Source organism: Cryptomeria japonica, chromosome 3 (genome assembly GCF_030272615.1).
Source record: "Cryptomeria japonica chromosome 3, Sugi_1.0, whole genome shotgun sequence".
Classification (NCBI taxonomy): Eukaryota; Viridiplantae; Streptophyta; class Pinopsida; order Cupressales; family Cupressaceae; genus Cryptomeria; species Cryptomeria japonica.
This window is the reverse complement of record NC_081407.1, coordinates 891,421,152-891,443,538: the sequence shown is the minus strand read 5'-3', so window position 1 is coordinate 891,443,538 and position 22,387 is coordinate 891,421,152.

Genomic DNA, 22,387 nt, shown 5'->3' with positions numbered 1-22,387 from the left:
ACTCTATGCATTAGTACAGGCACTTAGGAAATGGAGACACTATCTTCTTCCTAAAGAGTTTGTTGTATACATAGATAATCAGGCACTAAGTTTCTTGAACTCCTAGGGTAAACTAAATCATAGGCATGTTAAATGGGTAGAGTACTTGCAAGCTTACACTTTTACTCTTAAGTATAAGAAGGGTTAGTTGAATAAAGTAGCAGATGCTTTGAGTAGAAGGTTGTTAATTGTTCATGAGATTCAAGTATAGAGCATTGGTATTGATAGTTTTAAAGATATGTATCCTACTGATGATGATTTTGTTGAAGCTTATAAAGTTTGTCAAGATTTTGAGAATCATTTCCATGGTGCATATGCTGATTTCACTTTGCAGGATGGTTTGTTATTCAGGGGTGGACATTTATTTGTTCCAAACGGTTCTATGAGAGAGAACCTTATTCAGGAGAAGCACAATGGGTGTTTAAGTGGGCATTTTGGTCTCAACAAGACCTTAGAGTTGGTTCAAAGGTTCTATTATTGGCCTAAGATGCAAAGAGACATCAGAAGGTATGTTGAGCAGTGTTTGGTATGTCAGAAAGCAAAAGGTAATTCCTCCAATGCTGGTTTATATCAGCCTCTCCCCATTCCACATAGGCCTTGGGATTGCATTAGTATGGATTTTGTGGTAGGATTACCTAGAACTCAAGCAAGATTTGATAGCATCTTTTAGTAGTGGACAAATTTAGCAAAATGGCTCATTTTATTCCTTGTAAGACAACACATGATGCAATTCATATTGCTTACTTATTTTTCAAAGAAATTGTTAGAATACATGGTTTGCCTACTAGCATTGTTTCAGGTAGGGATGTTAAGTTTCTTGGTCATTTCTGGAAAACATTGTGGAAGAGATTGGGTACTAATCTCTCTTTTGGTTCAGCTTATCATCCACAAACTAATGGCCAAACTGAAGTTGTGAATAGGTCTCTTAGAAACATGCTTAGGTGCTTGACAAAGGAATATGGGTAGAGTTGGGATCAACTCATTCATCAAGCATAATATGCCTACAATGATAGTGTCAACCGGTCTACAGGTAAAAGCCCTTTTGAAGTTGTTTATGGTATGCATCCAAGGGGTATAATGGAGTTGAGGGATATCACTAACTTGCAGCCTAAGAGTGGAATGACAGATGACATGGCATAGTCCATGAAGGAGGTTCATGAGCAAGTGAGAAAAGCTCTCCAAGATACCTCCCAAAAAGTCAAGGCAAGAGTGGATACTAAAAAGAGAGATGTTTGGTTTTCCATAGGAGATTATGTGATGGTTCATTTGAACAAGGCAAGGCTACAAAAGGGAGTTACAAGCAAACTTCAGATGAGGAGAATAGGCCCTTGCAAAATCTTGGCTAAGTATGGGTCTAATGCTTACAAAATTGATTTGCCTACTGATGTTTCTTTGTCTCCCATTTTTAATGTTGTAGATTTGATTGCTTTCAAAGGTTAGCCACCTAAGGAGGTTCAAATAGTTTCAGATGTTGCACAATCCCTTTCTGATCTATCTCTCCCTTCTCTTTCTATTCCCCAAGCAGAACAGGTTCTAGACTCCAGGATTCTCAAGGAGACAAGGAATCACACCTATATGGAGCACCTAGTCAAATGGAAGGATAAGCCTATCTCAGAGGCCACATGGATACCTAAAACCGACTTTCATAAGTTTGACATCTCTTCTTCTTTGCTGCCTCAAGGAGTCACATGACTTCTTTGTTTTTCGGGGAGTATGGTGCAGGAGTACCTAGTTGAGTAAAACTCTCCTTTTTGAGTATTTTATGATTTCATGTTTGTAATGTCTTGTTTTAGGTTGTTATGTGTCTTGTCTAGTGGTTTTGATCTCATTTTGGGCTCAAGAGGTCAAGTTTTGCTTTTCAGGCTTTGAGTTGACAATTTTTGGCAAAAATGTGCAAAATTGCTTTAAAGGTCTCCAAATGCTTTCCAAAGCATTGAAACATATTTAATAAGTGGTTTTAAGCATGTCTAAGGTGTTTAGATAAGTTGATGAGGTTGGGTTGTCACAAATGTCTTTTGGAGCAAGAAATGTTGTCATTTTTGGATTTTTCTTGTAAAAAGGAGTTGTGGGAGCTTGAAGTCCATACTGGACTTGATAAATAACTTTATGGACTATAAAAAGACCTCCCTTTTCCTTGAAAAAGGTTGGTGATTGTAATGATTAAATAAACTCAATAAAAAAAGATGAAATTCTGGCTCTTTTCTATGGTTTTTCCTTCCTTGGAGTAATAGTCCGTACTGTAGCTTTTCTAGTCCGTACTATACCTTTTGGAAAGTGTGCATAGTAGTTATACAATTCTCACTAAGTGATTGTTGTTTTGGTTTCCTTTGGAAAATTGGTTGTACAAAATTATTTCACTTTTGTCTATTCTCTGCCCTATCAAGGGTTTGAGGTTACAAAATGCAACAACTTGACTAATCTAGGTTTGGGATCTCACAAAATGGATTTAGTCAAGTTGGTATGCATGTATATAGTGTACATCTACTTAATTTTGTGCCAGAATTGTGTTTGGAAGAATGATTTGAGTGAATACTAGGCAAGTATTGATTACTCGACTAGTAGCATGATCAAAAACTCAAAATTTACACCCAAAAGCAATTTGGAGTGAGCAAATGTATGAGGCAAAGGTCTAGACATATGGCCAAGGGAGTTGAGAATCACCTTGGTTTGTTAGAGCAGCTTGTTCCTATTAAACATTCTCAGTTTGTAAGCAAAACAATGAGTTCACTGTTTTTGTGAATTTATTAATATTGTGTGCAACAAGTTCTTCAAGTACCTTTCAAGTTTTGAAAACTATTCAAACTCATTGCTACAAGGAATTTTATGAGTGTTTTGATGTTTTTCCATGCCATTAAGCATTTGGAGTGAAGTGTTAATGTTGTAAGAATGTAGACTTAACAGTGAACTAGCTGTGACAGGGTTATGATAGTCATATACATGTTTTAGTTCCAGTTTGTTTGCCAAGTGTTCGGTCTAATGTTTGCAGGGAAGTAACAGGGGAAGGATTTATTTGGTGTGGCAGAAGTTCTAAGCTAGTTTGGAGGCTTGATTAGTGGAGTTGGGAAGACTTTTCTATGTTCTTTGGTCTAAACCCTACCAAACCCTACAATTATGCCTATGATGGTGGACAACTCCAAAACAACCTTGTCAAGAACCTAAACCACAAAAATCTTTAAGCTTTGGAATTTTTAATGACTTCCAAATCATCTTCCAAGGTGGGATGGTCCATCATTGGATAGTACAAGCTATAAACCCCAAATTAGGCCTACTCGACCTAGTAGCCTTTTTAAGGCCTCTACACACTAAAACTTGAAGCCGGATACTTTAAACTTGTGGAATTTGAAGAGTTATTTGATGGATTGAACTAAACAAGGAAGAAACCTCAAAATAACCCTCTATGATAGTTTTGGAAGCAATTTGGGGGTTTGAGACTTAGGGAGTTGGTTTGAGTAGCCTAAACAAGGAAGCCTAAAAGTCAACATTAAGCAAATTCTTGGACAAACCTTACCTAACTTCCTAATCCTTTTTGGAGGTGTTCAAATATCAGTGATAGTTCAGAGTAATTATCAATGGACAAAGGAAAGTGTGAGAAAGAGTGTAGTAATTGAACATAAGGAATGGTGTTTTGAGCAAGGGAATGAGCTCACTAAAAAGGGGAGTTTGTTTGGAAAGTGATGCATGAGTTGCTTGGTATTATGACCACAAGAATGATTTTGCAAACATATACAACAACCTCAAACAAGTCTTTGGAAAACAAATTGAACCATTAGGCTCAAACCCTCCTTGTTAAGCACTTTCTAGCAAGCTCCCTATCAAATATATTGGGCAACTTTTGGAGTGTGGGGTTTTTCTCCTGAAAGGGTTTTCCCCACGTAAATCACTATGCTATGGTATGAATGCTATTGTGTTAATTCTATTTAATTTTTATTTGACTGTTGTAAAGATCTATAAATTTTTTGCATTACCCTCTCAAGATTAGTGTAGGAAGTTATTCTACTACTTAACTTTCTTACAAGATCATCAATGCGAGGTAAGGGGTATATTCTTTATAGTTGCCTTGTTTAGCATATGATTTAATCAATAAACAAGCCAATTTCATGTCCTTCTTAATGGAAAAAATAGCAAGTGCTCCCTAAGTTTTCACATTGTGCTACATTAATCCATTTGCTAGCAACTCCTACAATTGATCTTTTAATTCCATTAATTTTGTTGTTGGCACATAGTAGAGTGCCTTTAATAGGGGTTTGAAGCTTGGAATTATATCAACTGAAAAGTAACAAATTCACTTGGATGGTGGTATGATAGTTCATAATGAAAAACCTACTAAAACTCATCGAGAAAATGATGATATTATTGATGGCTCATTAGATTTCTCATTTTGCTTCATTTTAACTTCAAGCAACTTCTAAAATAATAGAAGAATAAGTGATCTAAAATTGTTGATTCCTTTAATTCCTCTACTTGATCCATTTTGATTGCAAATAATTGATATCATTTTATTTTAGCCCTCTCATGTTGCTTTGTTGATATTTGTTTGATCTTAACTCTATATTGGATTCCTTGGGTTAAAACAAGATTTCCTAAGTCATCTACACATTCTATTGTTTTATCAAAATAATATACTTCTTCCCTATGCTTCCATAACCAATTTATCTTAGTATGACATCATGCAATACCAAAGGGGACACATAAAGGTCAACTTCTATTGGAAAAGAAGGTAATATCACTTTAAATTGAAATAGAAATATCTCTACTTGATCTATTGAATAGTTTTCATATTCAACTAACTATGAATTAGCCATATAGCCAACTCACTTGGGAATTATTATCAATAGTCTAAATGTCATGAAATTTTCAATAACACCCATGTATATAAGTGTTGGCTTGATGTTGATGTTTTGATGTAAAGAGTTGATTGGTGAATTGTTTTATGTTGTTATTGATGGCAACTATATTTTTATAGTCACATAAGTCTTGTAATCCAAATTGGTAAAGCATAACCGGTAGAGAAGGTAGTTTAACAGTGAACTGACAAATAGGTCCTCAACCGGTAAACAGGGACAAAGTTGCATTGAAGCAATTGATAAAGGTGATTGATGAAGAGTTGGATGATATGGTTTTACAGGAGTGACGAAGACAAGTATTTGGTGTTATATTCATGACCACATTAGCAGATTCAATAGGATGATCGAGATTTGATGTACAAAGCAGGCTATTTGGAAGAACACTTAACCGATAGTGATAAAGTCACTAATATTGGTAAACCAATATAGTTTTATTTTATTTTTGGTTTGTAATGTCAGTGGCTGACATAAGTTCGGCATGTAATGTAAGTTTGTCTAGATTCATTGAACCTAGGAAATTGTTCCAAGGTTATGATCTGACTAAGTTGATGTCTATAAAAAGTGTGATGAGTTATGAGATGAAGTATGAGATCAAAGGCGAATATTGAGATTTTGATTATGCAGTGATTAGTGAAGATTTGTATTGATGTGTTGTTTAAGTTTTGGAGGAACTGAAGTGGATCTTATCAGACACAAAAGTGTTATATGAATATCAGTGAACAATTTCTATCCTAACAGTTGCAACAGTCAAATCCCTTAACCGGGTAGGTCCTGACAGACCTTAGTCTATAAATCCCCTAATAGGGTAGCTCAACATCTGAGTTTAAATCCTCTTGCGAGGTTGCTCCTAATAGGGCTCATCATAGGAAATCCCTTCCCTGGGTGACTCCTAATAGGGTCTTCTCCTAACAGGGCATATTTGTAAGACCTTAATCGGTTAGAGATTTCTATTCTACACATAGTGAATCTTGTGGGTACTAACTCCCACTGTGGTCTTTCCCTTTTGGCTTTTCACATATAAATCATTGTGTTATGGTTGGCATGTTTTATGTAGTGTTTGCTTATGTGATTATTTTATTTTCATGCCTATTGATTTTAAAGTTGTTAAGAAGTGTAATTAGATTCTTAAGGTTTTTGCTTGCACTGAATCACCCCCCTCTCAGTGCCTTATAAGTTTATCAATTAGTATCAGAGCCTAATTCCCTTAAGGCTTAACCGCTTGGGGAAGATACCTAAGGCTATCATGGGGGATATGAGTTATAGAGAGATGTCTAATCAACTTACAGAAGTTGAGGAAGCCCTAGATACATTGAAAGGCAAATACAAAGCCTCACTTGCTAAGAGAAAAGAGCTAACTGAACAATTGTTGGAGGTTTCCGAGAGTAGCTCTTCTAATGAAGCAAACATAGATGCATTGGTTGATGAAGTGGAGAAACTGAATGATGAGAAGGCTAACTTGAGGAGAGATCTAGAAGCCCTAACCATTAGAATGAGTCAAGAACTTGAAGCAAGGAGGTAAGCAAAAGACAAGATCAAGGAGAAAGAACATGAGATCTTTAAGCTGAATTCGGAAATCGGTACCTTGTATGCTCATTGGCACGAGGAAAAGGAAGAAATAAAGGTAGATCTGGATATGGAAATGTCTCTTAGAGAGACTCTTATGAAAAGGAATGAATATATTACAAAGGAACTTGATGATGCCAATGAAAAGCTTGCTAAGTTTAATAAAAGTTCTACCATGCTTGATTCAATCACAAAGGATGAAAGGTGACACAACTGGATTGGATTATACTACATTTGAGAAAGGTGAGTCTTCTGGTACAAAGGACAACATGGAAGAAGGTAAATTTGCACCTAATATTCAGAAACCCACTGGTAAGAAACCTTATAAACCTGTATGTTTCAATTGTCATACCCAGGACATACTGCTAATGTTTGTAAAAGCAAATCTAATTTTACTAATGGTTATAGACCTAATACTTATCAAGGATATAAGCCTAGAAATTTTCATGTCTATTACTACACTTGTAACATGCATGTGCATATATTTATTGAGTGCGGGTATGGAGCAAATAATCTGGCACCTCACATGAGTCAAAGATTTGGTGGTGGTTGGCAAAGAACCTTTAATGACCGAAGAAGTCCTAATTGGCAGAGACTCTATGCTAACCGTTCTAGGCCCTATGAGATGGAAAAGAGGATGAATGTGGTTTTCACAATCTTTCATAGCTATGGTCATGTAGCTATGAACTACATAAGAAGGATTGGTGGAGGCAATGCTAGACCTTAGAGAGCATCTGGTATGGGTTGTCTTCATTGTCATCAACTGGGACATATTGCAAAGTTTTGTAGAGCAAAGGTGAATTAATCAGTAAATCAATCTGATGATTGAGAAGGGAAGATGAAAATTGATGTGGAGGAGACCAGAGCTAAAATGAACAAAATCTAGAAAAAGAAGGATGATGCGAAACCATATGAAGATCCTATTTCTTCACCTAGTGTGGAGAACCCTTCACCGACAAACTAAGCTGTTAAAAAGCTTAAGGGGAGCTTAATGCTATATCTATTTTAGAACCCCTGAAGGACCATGAGGTAAGTTAAATTTGCATATTTTGATGTATTATGATATTGAAAAGTAATTTTATGATCAAACCGGTAGGTTTGATGTGTTATGAGAACCAATAGTATGTTAAAAGATATTTTAGGGTTTTATTGATAATAACATTCAATGCAATAGATAATGAGCAAATAAAAAGAACTTTGTGAATGCCATTTGTCACTTTGGATTCTTGTGAGCACTTAGAGAGTGAGAAGAGCAGAGAAAAGTTTGTGTCTGCAACATCTAACCAGATTGACAGAGTTTTGAGGAGATTTGAGGTGATCCACGATTGGCAATCGGCGAGAGAACATTATCAGTGTCGAAACCCTAGTTATGTAAGCGATAAAAGGTATTTATCTGACAAATCCTATTTTCTGTATCTGAAGACTGAATCTTTGAGAATGGATACCTCGCATCTAGTAGATTTTACAGACAAACCTTGTCCTGAATTTAAAAGGCACCCATTTAAGTCTGTTAAAACTGGTCCCGCCAGAGCCCTATCCGGAGTTCTCTATGGAGTTTACATGTAGAAGATGTTAGATCTTTTTATCATTGAAATTTGGAGGATCTTGGTATTTTTCTGATCTTTGACCAATATAAATTGTTGTGTGATAAGAACGGAGTGGTGAAGGAACAATTTAAGAAGGTTACCGAGAAAGGTTTTCACCATGCACTAAATTCCATTGATGATTTTGATGGTGAACATGTCAGATATGTTCTTAGGAGGATTCACGACCAATTTATGTAGCTCTACATACCACATAAGATTACAAAAGAATCTATTCATGTTGTCACCGAACTTTGTGCCACTGGTGAGGTTCTAGTATTGAAATCCGTTCCTAAGAATGATGTTGAAAGGCCGACTAATTCAAGATGGGATGGAAGAGCAATGATAGTGAATAATATTAACAATCCGATAGTTAAATATGCTTCAATGGTTATTGGTTACTGGATATATCATTCTAATAGGATGAACAACATCCCTGCTGCAACCATTCATACCGCATACCAAATGATAAAGGAAGATGTTGATTATGATTTGTCTAAGGCATTATGAAGTTGAATGATATTGAATCTTGAGTCTATCAAGAAGGATAAGAGATTTAAGTTCAAATTTGGACAGTTGATCATTGGTTTATTTTTCTACTTTCAGAACTGTTTTCCCGGTATCGGTGATGTTCAGTGGTTTAAGGACACTCTGACACTATTACAGATGAAGAACAACATTAGAATTTTGGGTAATGGTTTTGATAAGATTGCATGGGGATATTTTAAATATTTTCAGAAGAAGATGCATGCAAGAGAAGAGAGTATTGTCTAGAGATATGCATATACAATTTGTTTCATGGTTGATACAGATACATGTATGATGGAGGCAGTTGATCCCAGGATAACTTGGGTGATGCCTATGGGTTATGAATTCAAGGAAGATATTTTGGTGGCATATGCAGATCACTTGTTAACTCAATCGGTAGATACAAATATAGAAAGATTTGGTACCTACAAGGAGAAATCTCTATAGGTGCACTCTGAATTAAATAAACCAATAATTGTTAAGAAAGTGAGAAAGTAAGTGGAGGCATTTCCAGAACAACAAGGTTTTACAAAGGAAGCCATTGCAGAAGCAAGAGAAAGACATCTAGAACAACAAGTAGGTGCATCAAGTGCCCCAACCGGTACCTCCACTGGTATGAAAAAAAGAAGTGAAGATGCAAAGATTAAGAAAGAGAAAACTGTTGAAGCAAAGAAGGAGAATCCTTCCAAGATACAATTCAAGAGAAAAGGCAAAATCATTGAGCCTCCTGCACCTAATGCACCGGTAACTACAGGGAAAAGGAAAAAGGAACACACAAAGAAACCAGTAGATGCTGATGAAGAAGAAAATGAATCAGAAGGTGAGAAGAAAGCCTTAAGAGCGAGTGGTAAGAGATCAAAGGATGTTGGAACTTCCACGGTCGAGATTGTAAAGAAACTGATAACAAAGCTTACATCTTTTGAAAAGTTAATAATGCATGTTAAGGGGTATGGTTTATTAACCTCCATGAAGAAACTTTATGATAGTTTTGGTGAGGATGAACAAAGACAGATAGAGGATGCATTTGTTTTCATGATGAATAAATACAACAAAGCCCTAATTGAATTGCAAGGGTTAATTTAAAATTCTTTATATAATAAGATTGATGCAAGATGGCAGGTTGTTATGAAACAAGACAGAGAATGTATTGAATTCATTCTTAAAAATTTGCAACCTAAAGCTACAAGAGAGGAGATAGATGAAATTCTTGCAAAGGTAAAATCATCTTTCAGATCTAAGAGAAGGTTGACAAGAATATTAATTGGTGAGACCCAATTAGTTCATATGGAAACTGAGTTGATATTGAAGAAATTACTGGGTTTGATTCCTGATGAGGAAGAGCAACTGGAGAAGTTTGAGATAGAAGATATTTAGGACAATGTTGATATCAGTTATTTTACACCTAATGAGATTTTTATGGGAGACCAACCGGTAGATGATCAACTAATCAATACATAGACAAAGACAGTTGTCATTACTAATGATGACACCAATAATAATTATGTTGATGCAGCTGATAGTGTAAATGTGCAAATTGATGATGTGCAAATGTTTGAACAACAATAGGGACAAGAAGAGAAGAAACATGGATAAGACAAGAACTCTGAAGAGCTGCCGATACATACATAAACTATTCTGCCACCAGTAGATGACAGTGAAAAGAATAAGGAAGTAGAAAAGACAAAGGATAAACCTAAAGAGAAGAAAGAGGAAGAGGAGAAGGAAACAGATAAAGCTGAACCTAAAGTGACACCTCTATCCTTTCCTTCTAAGAAGAAAATTGATGATGATGAGGACGATGATGCATTAAGTATATAAGGACCCATTAATATGGATATGCTGAATTATACATAATTAATGGAGATTGCCATTGCAATGCAATCTCGAGCAAAGAAGAAGAGAATGAAGGAACAACAGAAAGAAGCTATGACAATCAAACATGTAGTTGAAACATTTTTAAGTTTATTACCGGAGACTGATACAGACAATTTTTCTACACTGATTGATAAGCTAGGTCAATTGGTTAATGATGCTGGTGAACATATGAAAATATTTGAGGATGTGACATATGTTTGTGTAGAAAAGGAGTATAAGAAGCTAAGGACAGAGCAGTTAATGAAAGATATTGATAAATCTAAAGTTGCTTTGACTATTAATAAGGACCACTTGATGGAAGCATTGGAGACTGGTGGTAAGATCATTTCTACTGTGGCAAAAATTTCTTTATTTTGTGATGATTTGGTAAAGAAGAAGTAGAAAGCAGAAAAAGAACTTGAAGTTCTAAGTGATTCATTTAAACCCCTGAATGATTCTCCAATATACTATGGACGGTCCGTTGTTGAACTTCAACATAAGCTGAAAGCTTATGAAATTGAACAAGTAAAGAGAACAACATCCTTGCAGGAACTACAAATACAGTTGATACCGAAAGTCAAAATCTTGTAGAGAGGGTATAAAGAGTCAGAAGCTATCCTTGCTACCCCGGAGATGAGCACTATAGATGCCATGGAGGAGCTTTCTAGGCATATGAGGACACATGTGGAGATAACCAACACTATTTTGGAGACCTAGCATAATGATATGAAGTATTTGAACTCTCATTTTAGTGATGCTTTTTCTAAAATTGCATTGTAAAAACATTTTGCACTCTTATATCTATATATGCTATGCAATTTTGATGCAATTTTGATGTAAATGTATTTATCTTTTCATGTATTTACTTTCCTTTGTCATTGTTGTCAAAGGGGGAGTAGTAGTTGAAAAGAGTCAGTCAAAATTTAGTTGTAATCATAATGGGGAGTAGCAGTATGAGTCTTGTAATGGTTTAAATTTTTGTAATAGTATACAATTTCTAAGGGGGAGTATATGTCATGAATAGAGTCAATTTTTGTACTGCACACTTAGACAAAAAATTTCCTAAGTGTTGCCATCAATGCCAAATGGGGAGATTGTTGTCTTGATGTTGATGTTTTGATGTAAATAGTTCATTGGTGACTTGTTTTATGTCGTCATTGATGGCAACTATGTTTTTATAGTCACATAAGTCTTGTAAGCCAATTGGTAAAGCATAAACGGTAGAGAAGATAGTTTAACAGTGAACCGACAAATAGGTCCTCAATCGGTAAATAGGGATAGAGTTGCATTCAAGAAACCGGTACAGTCGATTGATTAAGAGTTGGATGATGCAGTTTTACAGGAGTGATGAAGACAAGTATTTGGTGTTATATTCATGACTGCATTAGCAGATTCAACAGGATGATCAAGATTTGATGTATAGAGCAGGCTATCTGGAAGAATACTTAACTGATAGTGATAAAGTCGTTAAGATTGGTAAACCGGTACAGTTTTGTTTTATTTTTGGTTTGTTATTGTAGTGTCATAAATTGTACACCCTTGCTAGGGTGGTACAATTTCACACTCAGGTTAGCACCCGCCTTAGTGTGTCTTGCATATTGCATTTCTTATTTCCCTTTAAGCATTTAATTAATTAATTAAATTAAATTTAAAGTCACATTTCATCACTTCATACATTATAAAATTGGGCCCTTTACCCTAATTGTGCCCCTTTTTATTTTATTCCTCCAATAAATCATTTAATCATAAACCCTAATCATAATTAGAGCCCAAGTTTCAAACATTGGGTACTCTGGGTTTGTAGTGTGCCTTTCAGTTGACCATCTTGCTTAGGTCATAAATGTTTGTATCTCTCAAGACTTATCCTTGCTATGGGTCTAAACCTTTTTCTCTTTTATGGTACCAAGTCATGGCTAAGAAAGCTAGAGGAGGTGGCCGTATGGGTGGTCGCCAAGGAGGCAGAGGTGGAGGATGGGGCCATGGTTCTGACCATCACAATCCTTCACCACCACCCACTCATGTGAGTGTTGAGCCGGAACAGTTAGTTCATCAGGAGCAGGAACAATCTATTCATCAGAACTCTCAGCATGCAGGAGAACGTGTTTCCGAAAGGGAAGAGCTGAGATAGATGTTTCAGGAGGTTCTGGCTAGGTTAGGCCAAATGCCTGAGTTTGAGCAACCTATTCATGCTCAAGTTGAGAAGCCGCTTCAACAGGTTCCAGAGGAAAGAGAGAGGGAGAGATCACCAAGGCGAGGGGAGATTCCAATTGTCGGAGATCCACCTTCCTTAGGTCACATAAAGGACTTGATGAGGTCCAATCCTCCTTACTTTGATGGTATGGGTACTGGTCTTGAGGTAGAGACCTGGCTTATCAGCTTGGACCGGTGTTTCGCTATGTTTCCATATAGCAGTAACACCAAGGCAGGATGTGCTATTATGCGTCTAAATAAATTTGCTTCAATTTGGTGGAGATTAGAGGAGGAGAAGATTGGTGTATGCATTAACACCATCACATGGGAACTATTTCTGGAGAGATTCAGGGCACAATTTCTCTCACCCCAGTGGAGGCAGACTCGAGCAGATGGGTTTTATGCCTTGCGTCAGTATGGGATGACAGTAGACCAGTATGAGCACAGGTTCTATGAGCTCAAACAATACGTCGGAATTGGTAATGACGAGGCTATGCTTGTCCAACATTTCCTAAGAGGTTTGAACGACCGTATCAGTGGAGGTGTGAGGGTATTTGAGCCAGCTTCAATGGAGATAGCCATGGCAAAGGCCATATTAGTTGAGCTGAACCTTAGTCGTGCATTTGGTGGTCAGATAGGTGTGCAGATAGGAAGTGCACCTACCAGTGGAAATAAAACTCGGGGAAATTAGTCCCAGCCAGCTACACCATTTAGAACTCCTCAAGCACTCGCTAAGAGTGGGCAACAACAGCAGCAACAATCAAAACCTAAACAATTCCAGGGCCAACAAGGTGGCAATTCTCAGTATAAGAAGGGTAGGAACTGGCAGAGGGGTAAACAGGGCCTTACAGGGTAGGCCTCGCAGAGTGCATCTTACGCCCCTAGCCAAGGAAGTTTCCAACAATCTAGTGGACCAACAGGTAATAGAGGAGCTTGCTTCTCTTGTGGGCAGTTTGGTCACAGAGCTGCACAGTGCCCTCAAAATGTCCACAACACAGGTATTCAGAGGCCAACAACATCTGAACCTACAGTAGGAGATGCAGGGAGGTCCCATAGAGTATTTGCAATGGTAGGTGACCGCCAAGCTGATCATCAGGGTACAGTCATTGAGGTAGCAGGTATGTTGCATGGAACCCCTATCTCTGTACTTTTCGATTTTGGAGCTTCTGATTCTTTTATTTCCTCATCCATTGTGGAGTGGTGTGGACTTATGTTTGCTAAGCAGGCAGATAGGTGGCAAGTAGAGTTGGCTACAGGTGTCTGTGTTTCTATAGATGCCTTTATTCCCAGTTGTGAGTTGAAATTAGGAACCATAGTTACTTCAGTGGACCTTCGAGTTATTCCTTTGGGATCTTATGGAGTTGTATTGGGGATGGATTGGCTATCGTCTCACAATGCTCGTGTAGATTGTCGCAAGAAGATAGTAGAGTGTTTAGATGACCTTGGCAGAGAAGTGGAGATTGTTGGAGTTCAGAGACCGATATCCCTGCGTATGATCTCCGCTATGCAACTTAAGCGGTGCATGCGTAGAGGATGTCAACTTTTTGCAATCACTCTTAAGGAATTGGATGAGTCAGAGATGTGAGAAACCACTCTTGATAGTCACCCTATTCTTAGAGAGTATGCAGATGTGTTTCCATTGGATATTCCTGGTATGCCTCCGAAGTGAGATATAGACTTTCGTGTTGATTTGGTTCCTAGTGCAGAACCTATTTCAAGAGCACCATATCGGATGACTACTCAGGAGTTAAGCGAGTTGAAATGGCAAATAGAAGAATTATTGGCCAAGGGATTCATTCGTCCTAGTGTTTCCCCTTGGGGTGGGCCTGTTATCTTTGTTAAGAAGAAAGATGGTTCTCTTCGGTTATGCATTGATTACCGACAGCTGAATAAGGTAACCATCCGGAATAGATATCCATTGCCTCGTATAGATGACCTTTTTGATCAGGTTAAGGGAGCCAAGGTGTTCTCTAAGATTGACTTGAAATCTGGATACCATCAGTTACGCATTCAGGATGCAGACATTCATAAGACAACATTTCGTACTCGTTATGGTCACTATGAGTTCATAGTGGTGCCATTCGGGTTGACGAACACGCCTTCAGTTTTCATGAGCTTAATGAATGGAGTTTTTCACACCTATCTTGATCGTTTCGTCATTGTATTCTTGGATGACATTCTGATTTATTCTAGATCTGTGGAGGAGCATGAGGGTCACTTACATCAAGTACTGTAGTGCTTAAGGGAAAATCAACTCTATGCCAATTTAGCAAAGTGTGACTTCTTCCAGACTGAGGTGAACTATCTTGGTCATGTGGTTTCGGGAGAAGGTATATCTGTGGATCCTTCAAAGATCCAAGCCATTGTTGATTGGCCAGCACTCACCAACGTTTCTGAAGTTAGGAGTTTTATGGGTTTGGCCGGATATTACTGTCGCTTTGTTGAAGGCTTTTCCCGGATAGGACACCCTATTAATTCTCTTCAGAGAAAAGGGAAGAAGTTTGTTTGGTCAGAACAATGTGAAGCAACTTTTAAAACCTTAAAGGAACTCCTTGTCAGTGCTTCGATTTTGGCAGTTCCTGATCCATCTGGAGATTTTAGCCAAAGTGTCTCAATTGCAGCCTCTTGTCTGCAGAAACATGACAGTGGCGTGGCACCCTGGTCCAGGTCAGTTTTGTTCAATTTGCAACATTAGGTACACATCTAGAATCCTCCCCTTTTCATGCTTTCAGTATCTTAGTTTCATATCTGCAAGTTTTTTCAATTTCAAGTTCATTTATGCTTCATTCTTTATCTCCTAGTCTAGTTGATCATTCAAACCCTAGTTTTTTCTCATCATTTGCAACAAGAGGAATAGAACCCCTAAGAGATAAAACTTGGCTCTCTCTTTCTCACAAGAAGTAGCCAAAGTGAGATACCTCCCTAGGCTCTTTCGTATTCCCAATGTGTTGGCAAAAGTGGGATTAGGTCTTAGTCACTCGGTCTCGCTTTTCCCGCCTCCACAGTTATGTCAGTGGGCGACATAAGTTTGACATGTAATGTAAGTTTGTCTAGATTCATTGAACCTAGGAAATTGTCCCAAGGTTATGAGCTGACTAAGTTGATGTCTATAAAAAGTGTGATGAGTTCTGAGAGGAAGTATGAGATCGAAGGTGAATATTGAGATTTTGATTATGCAGTGATTATTGAAGCTCTGTATTGATGTGTTGTTGAAGTTTTGGAGGAACTGAAGCGGATCTTATCAGACACAAAAGTGTTATATGAAGATTATTGAACTATTGTTATCCTAACAGTTGTAGCAATCAAATCCCTTAACAGAGTAGGTCATGACAAGCCTTAATTTATAAATCCCCTAACAGGGGAGCTCAACATCCGAGTTTAAATCCTCTTGTGAGGTTTCTCCTAACAGGGCTCATCATAGAAAATCCCTTCACCTGGTGACTCCTAACAGGGTCTGCTCCTAACAGGGCATATTTGTAAGACCTTAACCGGTCAGAGAATTCTATTTTGTAGATAGTGAATCTTGTGGGTACTAACTCCTACTGTGGTTTTTCCCTTTTGGGTTTCCGCATATAAATCATTGTGTTATGGTTGGCATGTTTTATGTAGTGTTTGCTTATGTGATTATTTTATTTGCATGCCTATTGATTTTAAATTTGTTAAGAGGTGTAATAAGATTCTTAAGGTTTTTGCTTGAACTGATTCACCCCCCCCTCTCAGTGCCTTATAAGCTTATCAATAAGAATATAACCAAATACTGCAAATAAAATACCTATAGTCTCAATTGATGCAACTTGGTATTCTACTTGATGATTATCCATAATTGCATGAATCCTTAGAACACTTTTTATTGAAATGATAAATAATAGCTTTAGAATTTATTCCCTTGACCTTTTTATGGATAATGATTTACATAATGATCACCTCCACAATTAAAACATCTACTAGGAGGTCCTTTATTTTCTATTGAATGATCATTCTTAGTGATATCTCTCTTCTTGAATTCCTTGTTTCATTTTCCATTTTCAAAGTCATGTATGTTATTTCTAGATCCTTTTCCATTTGTTTGGAATTTTGATACCAATTATTCTTCTTGAAAGATAGTGATGATTTCTTCAAATCAAATTTATTTTGAATCTTATATCAATAGGTCAAAATGGATTTAAGCTTTTTGTCTTTCTTAATTACATTCTTAAATACCAAATGCATGGCAGTTGCACCATGAACATCCTCTTCTCCTCCTATCTAAGTTTTCAAAACCCATGATAATTTTTTATACAAAACCATTCATCATGATGGTATTGATGAGCTGCGTATTCTTCTATAGTCTAGTGAATTTATCCTTATATTTAGTTACTTCCATATATTTAATTAGTCAATAATTTTATGATCACACTGTAACTGATGCAACCACCTATGTCTGAAAAATGACCACAAATTGATTATGTGCCAAACTTATGGAACTTAATCCCAAATTTATCTTCTTATTCATCCACCAAGTGAATTCTTCACCAAATAAATGATATGCTCCCCAATCTGCCTTAGTTATTTTTTAATAGTTCTCTCTAACTTTTGTAGGGTAATTTTCTTCACATCCTTGACAAGTTCTTTGGTTAAATGAGTCCTTAGCTCCTCTTGATTCTTTAGTTTTATCTCATCTTCACATTTCTCTTCACAACATTATGCTCCTAGTCTTGGTTACCACCATTTTCTTGACTTTTTTCATCATTATTCTCATGGTTGTCTTCTCCCCTCACCTCTTGTTCTAAGGCTCCCAAATTTCCCTTGGTTTCACTTAAAATTGTGAGGATTTGGTCTAATTTCATTATAAGGTCTTCTAAAGGTTGTTGAATCCATCTTAACTACCTTTAGGGTTTATTCTAGTTTGCACCGTGTGATGAGCAAAAAGAATGGCTCTATTTTATCTATGTGTATGTGTCATTTATGGAACATTAGGAGTATATTTATGTCTTTTGAGTTTAGAACCTTTGCTAAGTGATAATATTTTATATGTCTTGATGATATAGTCATATGACATAAACTCATTTGATATATGTTCCTTTTTGATGCAATATAATAGGTAATTGTGCTATGAGGAATATCCATGGTAATGCTGGATGTAGATTTTGAATGTTACTTTAATAGGAATAATTAGGCCTATATTTGTGTACGTTAACAATTTCACGCATAATTGAAGAAGAATGTTGAACCGGTCTAGGATGTTCAGCAATACAGATTATGGAGTTGCTGGCCGAGAAAGGGACAACAAGGATTGTTGTTGAAGAAGTCAGCTAGTAGTTATAAGTGGTTCATTATGACTTATCTGAAGACTTAATGATTTTATTTATTGAAGGAGTAGATTTAGGATTGAAGTTATGCTAGATTCTCTCTGCTATTCCAATAGACTTTGACTGATTCTCAACATTTGTAATTTCACCTTATTTTTCTCCCTGTTCAATAAAAGCATCCTCCTTAAACTTTGGGAGTGGTATGCTAGTTAGTTAGGAATTTCATGCTTTAAATAACCTCCCACCTTCTCTTGTATGGTGGTTGAGAATAATATTGTTTCAGTTATAGCAATACAGTTTTGAGTTAGAAAGAAGCAGACTTTCAGTAATTTGTTATGTTGTCAAGTACTTATAAATCAATAAAGATGATGCTTTAAGCTCCAGACATTTGATTCAGTTATCTAGATGCTTGATAAGGGGGCCACTTAATGAGTATTTCTTTGTTGATCATGGATAAGTTTTATTTTTCTTAAATGTTTCTTAGAAGGTAGTTATCTTTCCTTACAAGTATTCTAGTTATTTATTTCCAGCATTGTCTTATAGCAAGATTTCAATTATAACAATAGGAAAAGTGGTTGTTTTAGTATTTCTAGTGCATATACCTTGCAGACTCATTTCAAGTATACGCCCCGGGTTGAAAACTAAATGAACCTTCATGATGAGAGATAATTACTTAGTTGGATTTTCAATCCCTGAGGTATGATTTCAAGGTCTAATTATTGAACCATTAAGAAGAGCAGTCATTTTTGGCACTGTTGTCGGGGATGGTGTCAAACTAGAAATCTTTGCAGTCATTGATAGTTGTATTCTATTTTCACTAATTAAAAATCTGTTTCCATTTACCTTTATAGAGTAATGACCCATAATGCTATTGTATGCCTAGGAGAAGAGACGCTTTAGGGAGGTTTCTTCCTAACGACCCCTATCTTGGTAATAATTTTGAGCAAGCTTATAATTTATTTGAAGATGGAGACCAAGATATAAACCCATTGGCTAAGTTGTTTGCCAACGTTGATGATCTTGCAGACCAAGAACTTGTTCAGAACCCATTTTCCTTGATACTTTATCAAGCAAGGATGACAACCCAAAATCCACCTAACCAAGCTACCTTTGAATTCCCTATCACTGATCAACATGATAATAATAACCTCAACAATGTCCTTGCTTCAGTTCTCCTTAAGTTTTATGGTCTTTTAACAGAGGATCTAGACACCTTTTTGTTTGAATTTGATATCCTCTGTTGGAGCTATGATTATACTACTGATGCTCATAAACTCAAACTATTTCCTTCTACTTTGAAGGAAGGAGACCTCAGATGGTTTATGAGTCTTGGGAGAGATGTTGTTGACAACTAGGAAGCTATGCAAACCAAATTTCTTGAGAAATACAAAGAATATTGCAGAAGCGGTAATAGGGGAGATGACATCTTTAGGATGCAACAAAAAGATGATGAAAATTTGGAAGACTATATTTCAAGGTTCTTGTTCCATCTAAAGAAAAACTCAGATTATACTCTTAATGAAGAATCTCAAAAGTGGCCTTTTCTTAGAGGAATAAGTGACAATTGCATTGAAGCTCTGGACTTGATAGGAGGGGGAGACATCTCTCAAGTCTCTTGGGAAGATCTAAAGAAGATATTTCAGAACCATTCCCGAGCAGCTGTGAAAAAGGGAAGAGGATATCAAGTTACCAAAGGAAAATCCTACAATGGAGTTTCAAGGATGGATATTACTCACTTACTATCTGACTTGAAGAAAGATATCATAAATAACATGGCCACACATCTGGACACACTTTAGGAAAAAAGGAAGCATGAGGAAGCAGAGGCAATCCTAACTGAATATTGCCCTCACTGCAGACTGAAGAAAAGAGATGTAAGACAATAATGAATATTGAAAATCATCATGCTTCATTAGAATTCAAACCTGTTGAAAGAGAAGAGGACCAAATATTTATGTAGCTCAAAGAAGACCATGGGCTCCACGACAAGGTATGCCACCTGATCCTCTATCCTTTAATGGTCCTTATTTCAATTAATATAATTTTGGTAATCAATGGCAAAATCAATATCTTCCCTATTATGGGAGCTTTCCTCAACAACATTGGAATTATTCTAGAATGCATGGACCAATTACCAAAATTCCCCTTCTCCTTGGTAGCAAAATCAAGAAAATTGGTAGCCACCTCAAGGAAAATGGCAACAAACACCTCAATGGAGAGGAGGACAACAATGGCAAAATCAATCCTCTGGTTTCCAAAAGCCTTCTCAACAACCTCAACAATAGGCCCTAATGACTCCACCTAATCAAAATACTACTAACCCGCATAAGCCTACTCAATTGCTAGCTCAGCCCATGCCAAATCCTAACAATAAGCAACCATAACAACAACATGTTTATGCTACTGATCCAAATCAATACCCTGCCTATGATGTTAGTATAAGTGATATCCATTTAAGGTAAGGAACAACTCTTCCTGCACCTTCACTTCGAGTTATAATTGAAATGCTTAATGAAGGACATATCCACCAAAGTGTCACAACTTTGTTGGTTCCATCAAGGCCAAAACAACAAGAATCAAGCAATACACCTCCATTTCCTCAAAGATTGGAGGAAGAACCTACCAAAGAAAAAGAAGAACCCATGTTTGATATTAAGGATCAACTAAAGAATTTATGTGTCAAGATTCCTTTGTTTCAAGCAATAAAGGATGTTCCAATATATGGAAAGGCAATTAAAGAAGCTTGTTTGGAAAGGCTAGGGAGAAAGAAGAAAGATCCGCACACAGTTCATGTTGTAGGCCAATTAGCAGACCTTATGTTAGGGAAATTTTGTGTCCCTAAGTATTCAGACCTAGGAAGTCCTCTTGTAGTAGTAGTCATTAATGGAGTTCAAGTTCAGAATACTCTTATTGACCTTGGGGAAACTATAAATATTATGACAAAGGATGTGATGTAGAAGCTCAACATCACTAACCTGAGGACTACAACTATTGTCCTACAACTTGTAGACAATTCTACTACCACACCAAATGGTATGGTGGAAGACCTTATAGTAACACTGGATTCATGGGAATATCTAGCTGACTTTATCATACTCTCACCTAAAGAAACTTTAGGAGGCTATCTTATTATCTTGGGTAGACCCTGGTTAGCCAAATCGGATGCTTTCATAGGATGTAGGTCTGGGGACATGACCATTTATGATGGGACAAAAACTAAAAAAGTTGCATTATATTCACCTGCCCAACCTCAACTTGAAGAGGAGCACTTAGTTTGGCCAGATATAGAAGATGAATATGATAAAGTCAATACAATACAATAATTGATGATGATAAGAAGGGACCCCTTCTTGCAACTTCAAGAAGAAGAAGATGTTCTCTCTAATGTTTTGAAAAATCAATATGGAATTCTTGATCAAACTGGTGGCTATAATGCACAAAATGTATGCTCTCTACAACCATTACTGCCAGCCTCTTCTGCAGAATCTCCTGTAGCTGTAGATTTACTGCATACATTGCTGCTGCATGAAGTAACAATTCCACATTTTCCTACAACATCTATAATAGAGACAGTCAAGCAAGTTGAAGTGGCCCCAGAAAAAATGGTTGAATATCAATAGTCACCTTACTCAAGAATAAACTGTCTTTAACAAGAATGTTACAGTCCCATAAAGAAGCATTTATTTGGGACTATATAGATATGAAAGGGTTGCATCCTAAATTGTGCACACACAGAATCTACATCAGAGAAGATTGTAAACTAGTAAGGCAACCTCAAAGAAGAATCAACCCTGCATTAAGGGAAATGCTTAAGCAAGAATTGCAAAAGTTACTCAATGTAGGATTTATATATCCCATCTCTGATAGTGAATGGGTATCACCTCTACTTATTGTTCCTAAGAAAAATAGAAAGTGGATAGTTTGTGTAGATTATAGGAAGCTTAATGTTGCAACCAAGAAAGATCACTTTCCTCTTCCTTTCATTGACCAATTACTAGACTCCTTGGCGGGAAATAATTATTTTTCATTCTTAGATGGTTTTAGTGGATACAACCAGATAAGAATAGCCCCTGAGGACTAGGAAAAGACAACATTCACATGCCCATGGGGGACCTATGCCTACTCAGTTCCTCCTCCATTTGGTTTATATAATGCCCCAACCACTTTTTAAAGGACAATTATAAACACGTTCTTGGATATTTCTCACGACTGCATGGAGATATACATGGATGACTTCACTACCTATGGTGGTCCTTTTGAAGAAGCATTGAGTAACCTAGGAAAGACTTTATAGAGATGTGAGGATCACAATTTATCTTTAAATAATGAGAAGTGATTTATGATGATGCAGGAAGGTGTTGTTCTTAGCCACTATCTTTCTCATAAAAGGAATTCAAGTAGACCCAACAAAGATAGAAGTTATTTATAATTTGCCTATACCAACAAAACAAAAAGATGTTAGGAGTTTCCTAGGCCATGCAGGTTATTACAGAAGACT